The sequence below is a fragment of the Tachypleus tridentatus genome, chromosome 7 (genome assembly GCF_004210375.1).
Source record: "Tachypleus tridentatus isolate NWPU-2018 chromosome 7, ASM421037v1, whole genome shotgun sequence".
In the NCBI taxonomy this organism is placed as follows: Eukaryota; Metazoa; Arthropoda; class Merostomata; order Xiphosura; family Limulidae; genus Tachypleus; species Tachypleus tridentatus.
This window is the reverse complement of record NC_134831.1, coordinates 157,628,691-157,643,744: the sequence shown is the minus strand read 5'-3', so window position 1 is coordinate 157,643,744 and position 15,054 is coordinate 157,628,691. Positions and strand designations below refer to the sequence as shown.

The following is a 15,054-nucleotide window of genomic DNA, read 5'->3' as shown; positions in this document are numbered from 1 at the left end:
AGGCACGAAAGGACAAAATTGAACATTTAAAACATCCATTGAAAAGCAACAAGGTGTTTTACCACTTTCAAGAAAAATTCAGAACTGGTGACAAAACTGAGTTTTAAGCTTTGTGAATGTATGGCAGAAAAGGGAAAGCCTTTCAGTGATGGAGAATTTATTAAAATTGTTTAACAATATTCACAGAATATGCATGTCCAGAGAAAAATATTTGGTGGAGCAAACTAGCCTTTCCCGCTTTACTGTCTCACGCAGGACAAAAGATCTTTCAGAGGACATCAAAGAAACTTTGAAAGAGAGATTGAATTCGTGTGAAGCTTTCAGTCTAGCTTTGGATGAAAGCACTGATATCAATGACACATCCCAACTTGTCATTTTCATCAGAGCTGTTACTGCAGGCTTTGATGTTTTCGAAGAGTTTTAGATATGGCAAGCCTTTCCTCCACAACCACAGGACAGGATATTTGTGAACAAGTGCTTAAGGTTGTAGAAAAGTTTGAACTGAATCCTTATAAATTATGTGGTGTTACAACAGATGGTGCTCCTTCCATGACAGGTAGGACAAATGGATTCACCAAGAAATTTCTAACTGCAATTGGAGCACAAGACGTAGTTGTAAGCCATTGCATTATTCACCAAGAGAGCTTGTGCACCAAAGTTCTGGATTTTGCAGAAGTCATGAAAAATGTCGTCCAATGCGTAAATTATATTCGAACACGAGGATTAAATCATCGACAATTTAAAACTTTTTTAGATGAGCTGGACAGTGATTATTCAGATGTTTTGTACTTCTCTGCTGTACGTTGGCTTAGTAGAGCTGCTACTTTGAAGAGATTCTGGAATCTGCGAGAGGAGATTAAGTTCTTCATGGAAAGCAAACGTCAGAATGTGGACTTCTTGAGCAATGAGAACTGGCTGAATGACTTAGCATTCCTCACAGACATTACACAGCATCTGTCTGATTTAAACTTAAAACTACAAGGGAAAAGTCAACTTGTGAATAAGTTGTTTGAGCATATTTGTGCTTTTGAGAAGAAATTGGAACTTTTCCAGGTTCAGTTGAGAAGAGCCATATTGACCCATTTTACATGTCTTGCAACCAGGAAACTGGAATTTCCTAATCTGGATTGCACCAAATATGGAACCAGTGTACAAAAGCTGCGTGATGAGTTTGCAAACAGATTTCCAGATTTCAGACAAACTGAAATTAGATTGAAATTGTTCGCTCAACCTTTGATTTGGCAGTGGAAGACAGTCCTGATGATTGCCAAATGGAACTCATTGAACTGCAGGCTGACATGGACACTAAAGGAAATTCTCTGAAAACAGTTTGCTAGACTTTACAAACTCTGTGTACGTGAAAAGTTTCCCAAATTGTCCGTCATGCACAAAGAATTGCCTCCCTTTTTGGTAGCAATTTTTCTCCAAAATGAAGCTCATCAAAACCAAATGTAGAAGTCAGCTGACTGATGAACATTTGACCAGTCAGTTAAGAGTGGCAACCACTTCTGTCAAAGCTGATATTGACAAGCTCTGCAAGGACTCTAAATTTCAAGTGTCGCACTAAAATGATCACTCATGCAAAAATATAAAATATTATTGCTTGCATTTTGAGAATTTTTTTTTAATTTATTGTGCATGTACACGAATAAGCTTGTTTTTTAAGTGGCCCCGCTTGATTGATGAAGTTGGTTATATGGCCCACCGACGAAAAATGTTGCACACCCCTGTTATAGATCATCACTAAAACTATTTCCTCAAGAGTTACCTTCAAAGTCATGAAACCTGTAGAAAAAATTAATAAAGAGTATATAATATTATGTACATACACAAATAAACGTGAACAATGTTGAAAGTTTGCTCAGAACAGTTCTTTACATAAGAACAGACATTGGCGTATGAGAGACTTTTGTGTACGGGGCTTTTTTGCTCGAAGCTTTTTTTTTTACGAGAGGAAAAGTAATTTAGTCTTTTCTGAAACGATTTAAAGTAATTGGTTAATAGTTTGTTTGTCGTTGAAATGTGCCCGAGTTCTAATAAATGGCCAATATTATGGTGCAGAGCCTCTCATCTTGTGCACGTATGTGTGAAAATACTTTGACACAAAAATAACGTGTAACTGTAACTTGAATAATGAAAAGGGAATATTTAACGCTTAATTCTGTGTTTCTGTGTAGCAAGCACGTAGCACTAACAAAATGTTTTGAATTTCGCGCAAATCTACAAGAGTGCTATCTGCACTAGCCGTCCCTAATTTAGCATTGTAAGACTACAAAGAAGACAGCTAGTCATTACCACCCACTCCCAACTCTTGGACTACTCCTTTACCAACGAATAGTAAAACTGACCATCACTTATAATGTTCATACGGTTGAAAGGATGAGCATTTTTGGTGTAAACTTGATTCAAACCCCTTAACCCTCAGATTACCAGTCGATCGCCCTAACTACCTGGCCATGCCGGTCTCAAATATGTGTAAATTGTACTTATCGACGTGAACGAGTGGCTTCGTTGTTGAAGTCGTTTGAGACAAGATATAATCCTAAGGTTAGATTATCGCTAAATAAAGTACACAAATCTTATCGGTTCTAAATATATATATATATGTATATATACTTAAAGAGATTGTTTTTACACCAACTATCTACCATTAGCGTTTTGATCTACAACTTATCTCAGAAGGTAATAACTGTTATGTACCCGTGTGCTTTAAATTTTACCGAACTCCTCAAGTAGGCCTACTCAAAGAGTAGGTAACTTACTGTAAATCATCTTCAAATGATTTCTGTATTATCTCGCCGCCAGGAATCTTTTATTTACAATTACGCAAGGATAATAAAGCACATTTGAAACACATACACACACAAACACATTCATTTTTCTTCATCTACGTCGACCCAAGATTTTGTTTGTTTGTTTTGGAATTTCGCACAAAGCTACTCGAGGGCTATCTGTGCTAGCCGTTCCTAATTTAGCAGTGTAAGACTAGAGGGAAGGCAGCTAGTCATCACCACCCACCGCCAACTCTTGGGCTGCTCTTTTACCAACGAATAGTGGGATTGACCGTAACATTATAACGCCCCCACGGCTGGGAGGGCTAGCATGTTTGGCGGGACTCGGGCGCGAACCCGCGACCCTCAGATTACGAAGCGCACGCCTTAACGCGCTAGGCCATGCCAGACCCGACCCAAGATAAGAAATGCTGATAGTTTTTTTGTCCTTGTATGTCGTTGTATGAAAATCTGGGTTCTGCAAAATTTCAAAATAAATACTTTACGAACTATTATTTGAGTTAAAAGCAGTTAAATATCGCCTTGCATGTATTTGAAGTCACTAATAGTGTCTGGGAGAGTAAGACAATGAATAAACTATAGAAAATAATTCACTTGTAAGGAACTAAGTTAATGACCTTATCTAGTAGTATGAACCGATAACAAATGTATGTATTTATGTGTACACATATGCGTCATGATGACAAAAAAATGATTTTTTAAAATTATATTTCTGCTTTACATGCGTAAATGAAAGTAATTGTGGAGAAAAAGAACGCATTATTTGTCGTTTTATAAAAAATAACAGAATACTAAAATTGAATATTTACAATTCATGTCTGATTTATGAACATTTCTATTATATTAAAATATGTTAATTATACGAGGTAAAAACTATAAACATCACAGTCTAGAATCGTATCCATGATTGCTTACTATAAAATAATTATGTAACTAAAATCCAGAGTGTGATTCCCCGTGGTTGGCACAGCCCAGATAGGCCATTGTGCAACTTTACGTTAAAAGACTACCACCGCACCTAGAACTACAGCAAATAAGACATGAATAAGTAATATGATCTTAAAAACATCTTTCTAGGTTGTCTATCACAAATGTACAAGAAAAAAGCATACTTACACTTCAGCTACTTTACGTCCTTTGTGGCTCACTTTACGTGACAGTGAGACCCACCTCGTTCTTTTCAGGTATCTAATCTTACTTTATATATGTCTAGTCAGATTCATAAAGCCGCTTTCTGGTAGCGCAGCAACGCCAGAGACCTCTGTCTATCTTTCATCTGGTAAGCGTGGCAGAAATTGTAAGGGCGAAAACTGCAATGCACATGTATTATACAGCGAACGGGGCTACAAGCATTGTACTGCGCAGCTGTTTCGTCGTAGAAGTCGTAGTTGTATAGCGTAAAATCATCAATTATGTTACTATGACAACAACTGACCTGTTCGTCACGTGGGATTTACTGCAAATGCGTCGCACGTGACCTGAGCTGGATCCTTGTTCATGCATTCATTTATACGTGAGCCAAGATAATACGAAGTACAGGATCCAATTGTATTGTATAATATTATACTTTCCTAACGATGCAATTAAAAATAAACGTTTAACATAAATACACATATTATTGTTTCTTCTCTAACATAATTTTTTTTTAAATTTCGCACAAAGCTACACGAGGGCTATCTGCACTAGCTGTCTCTAATTTAGCAGTGTAATACAAGAGGGAAAGCAGCTAGTCGTCACCATCCACTGCCAATTCTTGGGCTACTTTTTTACCAACGAATAGTAGGATTAACGTCACATAATAACGCCCCCACGGCTGAAAGGGCGAGCATGTTTGGTGCGACTGGGATTCGTAGCCGCGACTTTCGGATTACAAGTCGAGTACCTAAACCACCTGGCTATGCCAGGCCCTACGTAATATTACATTGGTCATATAAGTCAAGGGAAATTCCGATATGAAACAGTAGATAGATCACCAAATCGTATATAAACGTTCAAGAAATATTGTGTCATAAGAAAACTGATTATGACGAGAAGTCCATATATCTTAGTTTATTTCCAAACATCATGTAATTTAATATTCATTTTAACGAATACTAAATAACGCCGTGACCAGAGACATTGATTGCAGCGCTATCTAGAATTTTCAACACATATCGCTAGAAAGACATGTTTTAGTTATTGGTAAAATATTTATTAGTATTAATGTTTATGTGTTTTATAAAACAAAACAAAAAGCGCCATAATTCGAGACAATTAAAGCTGTGGCATCTTTCGTTTGGAAAAACATTATGTAGAACCTGACAAAAGTGGAAATAGATACTAATTTTATTTATAGTTGACTATTATAATTTCACAGAACAAAGGAATAGCTATCATTCGACATTAGTGGACGGAAAGTTAACTGTACTTTGATTGATTTTTTTAAATGAAAAAAAGGAGGTTGCTGTGAATTATTTGGTTAAGCTAATTGCCATAAAACATACCGTTAAGTCCTTTGAATTTATTAAACTAACGTCTATCATATTATGGTAAAAATATTCTCAAAACATGTTTTTATTTAGTAACGCACATTTCAAAGATATACATGTATATTCGGAACTTAAACTAGAATAAAGTAAAGTCTTCGACGCTAGTGACCTTTGTTGGGAATTGCTAATAACACCATGTTGGTAGATTAATTGTAATGCAGCGTATCCCAAACCTTTTCAGTTCACGGCGCTCCTAGTATCTCAGCAATATTTTCACAGCGCCCTAGGCAAAAAGAAAAATCTTACAGTTTTGTTTATTATGTATATAGGTCCAAACAACCTAATAAGTATTTATGTCTTAACAACTTAGTAGCCGTTTGAAAGAATAATACACGTAAATTGAAAGTAGAAATAATGTTTTCATTAATATTTTAAATAACCACAATTATGAATAGGATTGCGCGCCTGTTGAACACTGAACAGGTTCTCAAACCTTGGAATCAGTTTGGACACCGCCGGCCTCATTTCCTGTTCAACATTGATTTTCACGCGGTACTTGCTTTTTATCACAGCAATCGCCAAAAACCCAGCTTCGCAGAGATATGTCGTCACAAATGGAATTAGGATTCGCTGAGCTCTAGCATCTATCAGCTGATATTCATCTTTCACTGATATCCAAAACGCAGCTAGTTCCATGCTGCCAAATTTTGTTTTTAAAGTTTTGTCACAAAATAGCTCTATAAGATTTTCTTCTTCTGCTGAGGTAAATTCAGATGGGTCTTGGATCCAGGCAAACCTCTCCATATCTTCTGGAAGGTAATTTTTAAATCAGTCATTGAGCTGTGTTAGGTGTTCCTCTAAAACAGATTTTAGTTGGATGTAACAAATCTGCTGCAATAGGAGGACACAATCTTTGCTACCATCTTCATTCACTTTTCTTCTCCATAGCAGTAACTTTCTTCTGAAGGCTGAAACATTTACTGCGAATTTCAGAATGTGCGTGTTACTTTTCAGCAGAGAGAGATTCAATGCATTCAGTTTTTCGAAGAGATCACACGGGTATGCTAATTTTGACAAAAATTCAGTTTCCAAGAAGTTTTTGGCATATTCGTGTTCTTCTTCTTCGAGATAAGAGTAGAGTTCCTGTCATAATTCGAATACACGGGACAGTATTTTCTCATGGGAGAGCCATCGCGAGCTACAGTAGTACAACAAAGATGTGTGCTCAGATCTCATATCCTCACAAGTTTTTAAAAACCTTGTCTTTTGTGGCCGACGTTTTATAAAATTCACCAACTTCAACACACTTTCAAGGACTAGGTTCAGTGGAAGACTCAAGTGCTTTGACGCAAGGGCTTCCCTATGGATTATGAAGTGGATCCACAATACATCAAGAGCTTTGCTTCGTATGAATGCCTACAATCCTCCATAATAGCTGGACATAGAGCGACCGTCATCGGTACAGACGCCATCGCATTTAGTCCAGTCTAAAATGTTTTCACACATAAAAGTGTCAAGGATTTCAAACAAGTCTTGAGCCTTTGTACTTGCAGTGGTACTTTTACAAAAGAGAAGGTATTCCACAATTTTGTCACCATCCATAAACCGTGTGTAGCATCCTTGTTACTATCCCTTTCTATTTTTCAATTAGCTGATCATTGAGGTCTTCGGCCATGTGTTGGATTCTGTGACTGATAGTATTGTTGGATAAAGACACCTTTTAAAGCAGTCTTTCCGCAGATTCATCACCATAATGTTCATCATATCCACTGCAGCCAGTAAAATCAGTTCTTCTGCGATGGTGTGATACTTTCTACTTTTCTGGACCCTATAGGCCACCTTGTAAGATGCTAGTAAATCATTGCTTGGTATTTATGCTTGTTTCAAAAATGTACTTTTTTGTTCTTTCAACTATTTTAACATTTTAGTAAAATAATCAAGAGATTTACTAGCCATTTTAGAATGATTGGTCTGTGAGTGGCGTTTTAGTTTATTTGGAAGCATGCACTCTGGAACCCAAACTTTTAAACATAATACACTCTGCAGACGTTCTTCATGATTGACATCTACCGAATTAAAACCAAAATCTAGATAACTATCGTCATATTTCCGTCTGTGGTTTGTCATCCTTTTCTTCACTCCCACACTTCTTATTAATGTTCAAAAAGCTTTCTATTTTTATGCACAAGGACTAAAAATCATCAAAATAATTCACTCAATCTCTCCTGACCTCGCATACACTTGATCACAACACCTTTCAGTTATTTCGATTACTAACGGACCCAGAGAGTCGACAGGTTTTTTATACACAGAATCGAAAAAGTTTGAGAAGTTTATGGCGTAACCGAAAGTACAAGTAAACAAAAACATATCAAACATTCGAGAACGTCATAGAAAGGAATGTAGCGCGATCTAATGTTAAAACTGTAAACTACCTCAAGCTAGTAGTTCGTTCGGTGTCTGACAGATGTCGATATTTCGATAAATTTGAAATATTACGCGGCGCACAGTTTGGAAACCACTGTTATGGTCTTTTTAATTACACAAAACATTTTATTTAGAGAAGTCAATGGCGTACATATATCACCACAGCCAATACAAAAGCGATGGGAGCGAAGAGCTTACAAATTTAAAAATTATGTACAAAAGGAATACATGTAAAGGGCCCAGTTACTTTTTATGCAGGGAGGTGTCTTTTATGGTAACGTCACTGAGAGGAGCATCAAATGAAGATTTAAAAGTCAGTAAAAATAACCATGTCTAACCATTTCCTGGATAAACATGACGAACATAAGTGATCATTTCATCATATCGTAACGATCTCAAAGAGCAGACCTACATAGGTCTTAAACAGTAACGAAAATCAGTGTAATATGATATATTAATGGAGATTATTTACCACCGTTATATTATTCATACACTTTATTATGGTGAAACCTACAGCTCTAAAGTATTCTTATCTCTATTAAAAGTTTATTATTTGAATTTGTATTCGTTTAAAACTGTTAAAATATTTATGTTATTTGTTTTTGTTGAAATTCATGAGCCACCTACTATAGCGGTCCCTAATTTAGAAGTAATAGACTACAAGGAAAGAAGCTAGTCAATACAACCTACTGCTCGTGTTCGGTTAATTTTTGGTAAAAACATAGTGGGATTGATCATTACGTTATAACGCCTTCACCGCTGTAAGGGCGAGCATGTTTGGTGACGGGATTCGAGTATCCTAATCACCCACTCATACTTTTAGTTAATTGGAATGCTCAAGATAGCAATACCTTCACTATATGTACTAGAGAGTAGTGTTATCAGTAGAGCGTTATCTATTTTATTTAAGAGTTGGAGTAGATATATCTAACAAAAATGTAATTAAAGTGAGTAATAGAATATAAAATTATATTGGAGCAAATATTTTTAAGAAAAATAAACAACAAAAAGGAAAACAAATAATGCTATCATTAGACAAACAAATCTAGCGACATCTATTGCTTGGTATGTTAGCTAAACACACATAAAGAGTTCAGGGATGCTGTATTACAAGTATTACAACGTGTTGATTCGTTGCATTAAATAAAAGATTTTAGTAAAAACAGTATTTTCACGCTATCATTTTAAAATGACACACAGTAGGTAATTTGGAATGTAACGTAACTGTATGACAACTATTAATAAAACATTTTTTAAATTGTAATTCATTATAATTTATCTGAAAGGGTTAGTAGTCGTATTTCGTAAGCTTAGCTTCTTATATAAGTTTCCAGTCGTTCGACTATTGTGTATTAGCAGCTACAATAAAGACCTCTGAATTGAGCACAACACGTCATCGGCAACAAATATGACAAATATTGTGTGGTTGGAATACTGTTGTCATAAACTTTTGTTCTAGAAATTCCCTAAAGGACTAATTTAAGAATGTAGTGTTTAAAGATGTAAGACCCAATACTAAGGTATTATGATACACATGACTGGATACTTTTTATAATAGATGTTTAAAATACAGTAATATTAAAACTTATTTAATGCCGATGCTTCAAAATTTCCTTAAATTCCATCGTCGGCGTTAAGATCTAAACAAGTTAGTTCCACCTGATGCATCAGATACAGGTTTTATGCTACAAAAAACTAGTTACTAAAGAACAGTAAATAAGAGATAATCATGCTGTGAATAAATAACTAATTATAATGAAAAGCTTCATTACTCAAGTCATTTTAAATCCTGTTTGTCCCTTCTACTGTATTTTCTTTATGTCAGTGGAACATGTTTTCCGCGCAGTGATTTATATAGTGTGATATCTTATGATTTATATTAAAATAGATAAAATAACATTGTTATGGAAAAAAATAAAATTGTATTTTAAATTTGTTAAAGTCTAGATTCTGAATACATTGTGTTTTGAGATGTAGGAAAAATAAGCGAATATATATTTTTTTCTCCTTCTGGTAAATGTTTAAATTTACATTTCTGAATTATATGCATGTAGTGTCATGTGTGCTGTTCTATCTGTTGGTAAGCTTTTGAGGTATACCGTTATTGCGTAAATTATCCAAGTAATCAATAAATCAAACAAAAATGATTATGTATTTATCTAATTTAACTTTATTTTATTCTAAATTATATTTGTGCATATTTTATTGTCAATCAATAGTCCACCAAATGTTAGTTAGTTGATGATGAAACTTTGTGGAATGGACGGCAACTGTTGTGGAAACGCAAGTGTAGAGGATGATGTTTCCAAAGTCTTCCGCCTTTCATCTATCACAGAACATTAGTTAGTTCTTGGCGTTTAAATAAAGTTAGGCTTAAGAAACCCGAAAATTCTGTGTTCAAAAATTTAAAATATTGTCTTTTAATAGTTAAAGCTTGTTTTAAAATTATATATTTCTCTCGGTCGATTTTATGCTTAAGATTTCAAATGCCATTATAACTCTTATATATCAGTATTGAAGTCACGTAATGTTTTGTTTAAATTTCTTTGCTTTGAATTTTGAGCAAAGCTACACTGAAAACTATCCACTCTAGTCGATCTTAATTTTGTTGTAATAGTCAAAAACACCTACTGCTAACTCTTGATCTACTCTTTTACCAAGGCATATTGGGATTGACCGTCACTTTATAATGTAAATGTTCGGTGGCTGGGATTCGAACACGCGACCACCAAGCTATGAAAGATCTATTTTGTCTTAAAGTATTAGACATTTATTATTTATAATTTATGTAAATAATTCGTAAAATGGATTAATATTCAATATTTCTTTGTGCATTCTTTCTCTCTACCTACAGTAACGTTTTTAATTCACTCTGAAAATCAGTTTAGCAATCTTTTGTACGGGTCCCCTGATGATCCAGGGTTTGGGATAATTCCCCCCCCCCCGTTACCTGCCTTATCGACAGTGCTGAATGTTAGAAACTACTCTTAATTTTCATGACTTATAATAGTGTCTTATTTTGTTTTCACGTTGTATAAATTACTTAATATTCTGTCATTATATAACAGCAAAAGATTGCTTCCAACATTAATGAAATAAAGGATGTTATTGAACTTTGATTTCAGTATATAATACGCATACTTACGGAATAGTTCGAAGTGAATTCAATTTCTTTTAGTCAAAACTTCAATTTCCTTTTAATATTTCAGTGAAATAAGAGAATATTTGTTTGATATTAGGTACTAAACTACACAGTAGGCTATCTGTGCCTTACCCACCGCGGTTATCGAAACCCGAATATTAGCGTTGCTAGATGAGACACCACTGAACAAGTCGGGAGGGAACATATTAAAGAAACGTCAGGTATAAATGAGCTATACTCCATTATATATATTTATATAAAAGGTATATAATAATAAAATCTATGACACAGCCATATGTGGACTATATAAGAATAATAAAATTTATAATAAACCACTTGAGGACTATACTAGAATAACAAAATGTATAACACAACTATAGAAGGACTATATAACAATAACAAAATATACAATGCTACCATATGAGGACTATACTAGAATAACCAAATCTATAATACAACAATGTAAATACTATACAAAAAGAACAAAATCTATAACACTACCACGTGAGAACTATACTAGAGTAACAGAATTTTTCTCACTACCATGTGATAACTAAACCACAATAACAAAATCTATAACACAACTACTACGGTTTTCTTCATTACCAATTCAAACCTCTCCAGACTTTTACATTCCTGAATAGTTAGGCTTAGTTATATATAGTAAGCCTAATTTCATTTCAACAATAGATTTCAGTTGTGCCTTGGGTCGTATTTGGAATTACTTAAGCTTATGAAATATGAATCTACTTTGAACACGAGCAAGTGAAGGATACAACTTACGAATAATCGAATCAAACTTTACACTTTACTGAATAAAATTTCGTTTAAGCAGTAAACAGTATAAGTGTCAAAGGCAGCCTAAATTTCTTCCTACAGTGCTATTGTAGGACCGATTATTGAAGTTAACTGTTTTTATGAATTATTACAATGTAAAATTTGTATATTACATAAACTCATAATATTTGTTTTAAGTGTATTCATTAGAATGGTTAGATGAATAATTTCTATGGAAACGAAATAGTTATAAAATCTAATAACAGATGGCGTATCATACGTCGTGTTTAATTTTTGTTATGACAGAAGGACATTGTTTAAACAGTTGTTAAATTGAGAATAAAAAATACCATTTTAAAAAACAACAATACGTAAAATCATTTGTTTTGTTATGCATCGTTCAGGAGTCAGTCTTTGCTCAAGTTTTAACTTTCAATTTTAATTACGAACTTAACAAACTACTAGAGTTTCCTTTCTCTTTACTTAATTACGTTAATCTAGCTATTTTTGAAGAACGAGAAAGCTGTTAGGAAGTTTGAGGTTTAAAGATCACATTTAGTAGCAGTAGGTTTGGATAAAGTATTAGAAGTAACAAGAAATATTCAAAACAGTTTGATAAGTGGTTTCTTCTTTTTAATAACTCATTAACACGAAACATTTTTACCTTTCTCATGCTGCTTTGTTGTTCGTTTCTTTCTTCTCACTGTTCATGAAGAGTTCAGTATGAGAATACAACAGCTAGAAAGTCAGAAATTCCAAATATGACCCAATAATAAAGAAAATTATAACAGAACCAGACTTTACAGACGTGACATCTTTAATACTGTATCATTAACTACCATTGTCTGTTTTACAGTTGTTTATACCCAGCACAGGCTTTAGTGTATTCGCATGATAGACATAAATTAAAATCCCTGGAATTCTAAACGAGTGATATTGTGTTATTTTATACTTTTAAACTTTTGTTAATATATACTTCTAGATTTAAGTCATTCACCTTTCCTAGTACAGATAAAAATCGAAACTCATACTCCCCAGTTTATTGGTACTAGACTAGGACTTATTGTGGAAGTTGTTCTCAGTGATGTGTTGCATTTATAATTTAATTCAAAAATCATTTTTACAGAAATTATCTGACATTTATAATATTTTCAGAGTATTTAACGCACATAAAATTAACTTATTTGCTTTAAAAATTCTCAATTATCGAACTAATATTTTAAAACATGTTCTAATTCTTTAATATTAAAAAAATATTCACTGTTACTCATTCTTAATTTATAATAAAAACACTTGAATGTTTTTAGTGGACCTAACTAACATTCCTCTAGGTAACCTAGTTGTTTATTTGGTGGATATTTTAACACTTCAAGATGCATGCAGATATAATCTGTTAGCTGCTGAAGTTAAATATTGTGGTTTTCCATGACAATTAGCCCTACGTAACGTAGTTACTGAGTTTTCACGGTATACATTTTTAACTAAAACAAGACAGTTGTGACATAGTCACTGAGTTTTCATAATACACTATATGAATTTTCAGCAAAAAAAAAGAGCCCTACATAACATTGTTAATGAAATTTCAGGATACAATTCTTCAAGGAAAACCAGTTCTGCATAATACACTCACTCAGGTTTAACGACATAAATTTTCAACAAAAACAACCCATATAAAATAGCTATTGAGTTTTCACGACAAAAAATTAACAAAAATGAGTTTTAAGTAATGTAATCACTTAGTTTTCACGATATATATGTTCAACAGAAACCATACCTATGTGATATATATATATATATATATATATTAACTTTTCAGGAGATAAGTATTGAATAAACAACAGATTTATGTAACATAGATATTGAGGTTTAACAATGTAAATTTTTACCAACACAGAAGCTCTATATGACAGAGTGCCTGATGTTCAACAATGTGAATCTTCAACAACAACAACAAAAGCTCTATGTGACAAAGTGCCTGAGGTTTAACAATGTAAATTTTCAACAAAAAATGTCCTATTAATAGTCATTCAAGTTTCAGGATATAAATTTTCGATGAAAATCAGCCCTATATAACATAGTGACTGAGTTTGCACGATATAAATTTTCAACAAAACCCAGTCTTATATAAGATATACACTGAATTTTCACGATATAAAAACCATTATATTTCACGATATTGCATTTGAATTAAAAATAAAACTTATTTCCTTGTAATTATTCATTTATATATAGTTCAGTCCCGGGAAGCCAAGAATAGATTCATATTACTACTACTGGTCATAGTTTGAATATAGAAATTCATAAACAAGTAATCAAATATCAAGCTGTGTCGTTTATGTTTTTATTGTATTTAACAGTATGTACAATATTTCTTCCTCCTAAAATGAAATTATATCCACATGTCCAGCGTTGTTACGAAACTTCATGAAGAGCAACAATAACTTGTATAACCGACTTTTAAGAAAGTCTTAAAATTATCGCTTAAAAGCAATTTACTTTTTTTCAGGATTTTGTTACTTGCTTTTCAAACAATTATTGATATTCTAAATTTGTCTTAATCCAATTTAAATTTTTGGTGAGTAAAAATTATGCAATTTAAAACTGGCACTAAGCAGTAAAAAAAAACAATTTTAAGGTATGCCGAAACAAAGTAGAGACAATTGATGTTCTATTATCAGTATTTTCTGTATGTCATCGAACTTGTTTGCTATATATCGTCCACTAAAAGCCAATGCCCTCCGCTAAGGGGATCAGCAGCTGGTACGAACTGTCTAATAGAAATCAGTAGTGCACAAAAACGAGTATTTTGTAATTGTTCGAGAATACAGGGTGACCTAGATTTGTGCTGTTATATATTGTACTTCTTTAACTGGGTTTTAAGAATTTCCTTTTTAGAATCCAAGTGTTCTTTTTTGCAAAAAGGGAAAGTTAGAAAAGGATTTATATGAAGAAAAACAACATACTAAACGCACATGGTATATTTAGTGAACTATTAAGAAGAGATGTCTGAACATAATATGACATAACATGTAGAATTCTAACACGAAATACTTCGATGGAAAATACAGGACAACAAAACAGTGGTTAAATCAAAATAACCACAGAAACTCGAGCTTGCTTTCAGAAGGTAGACTTCTTTCTTGGGTTTCTTTAGTTATAGCTAAAGAACAGCATACTCCTAAAAAGTTTAGCATTGTACTAATAATTCAACTGTTTTTCAAGGACAGTATCAGGATTTAGGAGCTCCTCTTTGATGTATTCATCAACAAAAAGAGTACGAAAGTTTGTTTTAACATCAATAGAACATCAGGTACTAAAATTTATTTTAATATGACAAACAAACATATACATCTTATCAACTACTAAAGTTTGTTTAAACACGTAAGGAAATATGAACACCGTATAAAATGCATACGTTTGTTTCAACATATAGGGGAACCATGCATAT

General features: G+C 33.4%; 1 protein-coding gene across 1 annotated transcript in view; it reads right to left on the bottom strand.

Annotated features, from left to right (window-relative positions):
• The window catches only part of LOC143256996 (dihydropyrimidinase-like), a 105,154-nt gene extending 101,079 nt beyond the window's left edge, over window positions 1–4,075 (bottom strand). The window contains exon 1 of the mRNA XM_076515023.1: window positions 3,909–4,075. The gene's annotated coding sequence lies outside the window, so the exon portion shown is untranslated. The remainder of the gene's footprint in view (window positions 1–3,908) is intronic.
• Between the last annotated feature and the right edge of the window lie 10,979 nt (window positions 4,076–15,054).